The sequence below is a fragment of the Amia ocellicauda genome, chromosome 14, assembly GCF_036373705.1.
Source record: "Amia ocellicauda isolate fAmiCal2 chromosome 14, fAmiCal2.hap1, whole genome shotgun sequence".
In the NCBI taxonomy this organism is placed as follows: domain Eukaryota; kingdom Metazoa; phylum Chordata; class Actinopteri; order Amiiformes; family Amiidae; genus Amia; species Amia ocellicauda.
This window is the reverse complement of record NC_089863.1, coordinates 35,233,922-35,238,839: the sequence shown is the minus strand read 5'-3', so window position 1 is coordinate 35,238,839 and position 4,918 is coordinate 35,233,922. Positions and strand designations below refer to the sequence as shown.

At 36.4% G+C, this 4,918-nt stretch overlaps 1 non-coding gene across 1 annotated transcript; it reads left to right on the top strand.

Moving 5' to 3' along the window:
• Positions 1-503: 503 nt before the first annotated feature.
• On the top strand, positions 504-618 carry LOC136769172 (U5 spliceosomal RNA). Its single transcript, XR_010822130.1, has one exon. It is a non-coding gene; the product is annotated as a U5 spliceosomal RNA (small nuclear RNA).
• Positions 619-4,918: the final 4,300 nt, after the last annotated feature.

Sequence of the window (4,918 nt, the reverse complement as noted above, 5' to 3'; positions counted from 1 at the left end):
ATAAATCACAATAAGATGTAATAAAGTACAGATAAACAAAGTGTAATAAAATGTGATCTGTTTGAAAATGCAGGGACGTCACTGGAAAAGATGATGTCTGGATGGCAGCATATGTTGCTCCAAAATGTGTACATCTCTTCTGCAAAAATGGTGCCCTCACAGATGTGCGAATTACATGACAGACAGACAGACAGACACTCACACACACTGTCACACCCACACACACACTTTCACAGAGAGACATATACACACACACACACACACACACACACACACACTTTCACACAGAGACAGGCACACACACGTACAGACACACACACTAACTTTCACACAGAGACAGACACACACACACACACACACACACACACATACATACATACATATGGAAAAGAAACAATACTTTTATAAATCACAATAAGATGTAATAAAGTACAGAAAAACTAAATGTAAGAAAATGTGATCTTTAATACACAGAAATATGTATGGCTGGTCGGATGCGTCTTGGACTCGGGTTCCTCTTCATTACGTATAACGCTTTTGCCTTTTGCTAAAGCTTTCCGTGGAGGGGATCGTGGGTGAGTTTGTACCATTCTTGGGGGGCTCTGCCTTGTTGGGGCGGAGCTGTGATCCAGGTGAACAGCAGATCGGGCATAGGTGGGCATGTGGGCAGAGGAGTAGGAAGGCCGGTCAAGCAAATAAGCTTGCTAAGGTACGCAGCAGCAGCAAGCAGCCCCCCCATCCAGCCAGCCAGCCAGTCTGGCTGGCAGTGACTGAGTGGTTGACAGACGGCAAGCAACGGAATGTACGTGCTCTGTGATGTCATAGCAGTCAGCTGAGAGAGGCTGTGATGTCATCGCTGAGCTGGCTGGCTGGCTGGCTCTGTGTGTGTGTGTGTCTGTGTCTGTCTGTTTTTCTGTTTGTCAGTCTGTCTGTCTGTCTCTCTCTCTCTCTCTCTCTCTCTCTCTCTCCCTCTCAATTCAATTCATTTGTATTGTCAAAGCAATTGGACATACATACATACATACATACATATATGTAGCGTAAGGTACACTTATACATTTCAATTAAAGAAGTGAATTCATAGTATCACCTTATCACGAATCCTGGAGTCTTGTATAACTCAATTTCTGTAATAATTGGACGCAGACACCAATTCCAAAGATATAAATTGTCAAATTTATTTAAAAACAAAGACTAAATGTAGCACTACACTAATTATACAAAAGGGAAAAACTAATTAAAATTCAACTCTAGATCAACAAATCAAAGACAAATCACTTCCGTGACCAAATCAAAGACCATGGGATCCCATAGGATAACACACAAATCGTTAAACAAAAAAGGTTATAAACACATTGACTACAATACCGGTTAGTAATTCTAGGAATCACTAAGAAACAGTTGAAAGTGCTAAATTGCAGTTTCAGAAGATGAAAAAAAACTGTAACAGATGGGATATGTAGTACTTTATGCTCGAGTGGTCTATGCGATTACACCCTGTTGGTGTTATTAAGAACGCCAAGTACCAGAATGCAGAGCGGGACTGTTTTTTGTGCCGTGACTTGTCGGGGGAAAAAGGCGCAGAAAAAACGGACGAGAAGGTGAAGGTAGTATGGCGGTGATGCACGCGTTGGTGAAGTGGGAAAGCGGGGTCGACAAAGACTCTTACAGCGTGATTCCCACTGCTTGCTTTCGCAATTTTGATTTATTCAGCATTGCTGATGATGACGAAGAGACGACTCGAAACTTCAGAGCAGAGTGGAGAGACACGAACAAACCTCCAAAAGGTGGATGGCCTGTCCATGAAGCGCAGATCATTATGACTGGTAACAATGTTTATTTAAAAAAAAAACATTAAAGTCTTTACATGCTATTTGATATATACAATCACAGTATATTTGAAATGAATGTTTAAGTTATTAATGTGTTGTACTTCTAACATACTCTTATAACATGGTAGGTGGTGGTGAGGGCGCTAAAAACTCGTCATACTTGACTGGCATTTGTAAGAACGATTTATTGTGTGTTGTGCTTTACAATAAAATCCCCCAAATCACAAAATAAATTAAACCAGATATAATTTAACTTCAGTTTTGATTCAGTGTTGGCTGTTCATCTTAATTTGTATGGTCAAAGCACAGTATTTTTATGACAAATAAATATAATCCCCAAATATCTGTGGACATAATGCAGGGTTTTATTTATTTTATTTTTATTTTAGGAAAAGAAGGCGAACTAAGAAGAAAACTTAATGACCTAACAAAAATGCCCTGTCCTAAAATGAAGAGAGTACCTAAACCAAACAAAAAACTTCAAATTTCAGATGATAGTGACCTTGATGAACCACAGTTGAGATATCATTTCCGGTGAGATAATTACTGCAAATATTAAATAAATGTATTGCAGGATTGTTTTTTTTTAATCATATTCATATATATATATATATATATTTTCATTTTAAACTCTTTTCCTCTCTGAATACAGCACAAAATAAGAAAGAAAACCGATGGAGCTTCAAGAATTAGATCCCGTCATATTCTACAGACATTTAAAGAGTCCAGTGAAGTTGAGCTACAGCAAAAAGTTAAGCAGCTCGAAAAGGAAAACACAAGACTTAAAAATGAAAACCAATGTCTTCGAAACCGTATGGTTGATGGTAAGTTTTTTTATTTATAGCAAATAATTCCTTACCTTGATAAATGTTATTCTTCAGTAATTTAGATTCCAGAGTAATGTATTATAGTTGATCATACTGAAGTAATCTAGAACTACAATACAGACTCTTAATGTGCACTGTCTAATAGTTTAATAATACTGATTATTAAATAAAGTTTTTCAACATAACTTCATAATCCTACATTAATGACTATATGCATTACATTAGACCTGGTAATTCTTGTATTTTATCTTTTTTATTTTTTTCGTAGCTAATGTTAATGACCCACAAAAAGGTCAGTTTGCCAATAACATAGAGCAAGTCTCTCAAGTATAATTGCAGGCATTGATGGTTTTGTTTTCACTTTGTATTAAATATATTACTAGAAATGATTATCATTTAATTCTAAGGTTTTTTTCTCCAGAGATTCCAGACCTTTTAGACAATCTGAAAAAAATTGTAACAAAAGCCACATTTATCAGCAATGAAGACAAAAGTGTGTCACCATCAAGTGGTTCTGACAGCCCCACAGCAAATTGTTCTGAATCTGACAAAGAATCACCAAAACAGGTATAACACTCTTGGTCTACAATATTACAAAGACAAGGTAAAAATATATATATTGAAAACAAATATTGGTTGTAAACAATCTAATGATGCTACATTATCAGTTATATTCATAGTTATAGTTGATAATAAGAATGTAATTGAATTATGGGTGTCACAGATTCACTGACTTTATTATGTCTGTAAATTAATAAACTTAGAATTGAGACATACTGTGGTCTTTAATAACACATTTCTGTAACAAAATCACAGCCTTACTGATAATGTATTCCACTTAACATAATATAAGAATAGTTTGGGGATAAACTTGTTTTTTATTTACCATTGTCTTTTAGGTGGAAATATTCCCAGGCACTGGAGTTTACATTGACAAACTGTCCTGGATCCTTGCAGAGAGGTGCAGCACGAATACGTCATATGCAAGAACCCTGACGGTTGCTGTCTTTGACTTTCCAACATTATTAAAGAGCAATCTTCGTGGTGGTGGCAGCAAGAGAGATCCAACTTCGGAGAAAAAGACACCTCTGGATCGCTTAAAGGTGGAAGCCATATATGGTATGTAAATGCTGTTGTACAAAATTTCTAACTCTCCTTTTTAACTGTATAGAACACAAAGGGTTAGCATTTGAAATGTTCCTTTGGCCTTTGTTTTAGTTTCAGAGACTAGAGTTAATTTATTAATAAATAATAATACCTTACATGTAGCAGCTGGAAAGATCCCGAAGTGCTCTACAGACTCACTTCACCCACCACCCTCTGGGGTGCAGCCATTTTGTACCAGCAGATTACTACACAGCAGTAAAGGTGGAGTCATAACAAATTTGTTAGACCTGATTGAGGGAAGCCTGACTTAGAATTCAGCCACGTCACTCTTTCAACAACACCTTGTAAATCACCTTGGATTAATGCTTCAGACATATTAATACATAATAATAATGAATAGTGCCATGGGATCCTTGACAATATAAACTTTCATGTCTCATTTAAATTTGACTTTTGAGCAAATACTTCACATTTCAGTCCAGTTGTGCCACATCAATGTAATGCTTAAGCAAGGTATTAATGGAGAAAAGACTGCCTTTGCATAGCTGCTTCGCCAAGTACAGATTTTACTATGAACTAGTGTAAGACAAGTTTAAGAGCATACACCAAAACGTTTAAATACACCCACACACAAAAATGTTGATTTACTGTGGCAATATGTAACTAATGAACCCTTCTCAAAGATATGTGGTATGTTTATTAAAAGATTTTTATATATCTATGTGCAAGTCATTAAATCTATGTGATACATGTTTTTTAGGGGCTACCTCGAAAAAATTGCCCAGTACCCCAAAGAGTGTAATTGGTGGTGCAATTAACAGCAAGATAAATGAACTACGACACAGAATGAAACCAGAGTGAAGATTTGAAGAACCAGATCTGTATTTTTTGTTTTGTTTTCAACAGGGTTGGGGTCAATTCCAATTCAATTTTTAATTCCCTTTTCAATTCAATTCCAATAAAGAATATTCTGTGAATGCAAAAAGTAATTGCAATTTTGAATTGATTTGTAGGAGGAATTGGAATTGAAAAACAGGAATTGACCCCAACCATGGTTTTCAGTGAGTGTTGTACAAATTGATAGGTCAGGGTTTCTGTAAAAACTTAATAGAGGCCAGCAGGCGTGCACGATCTGGGAAAAACTGCTCCACT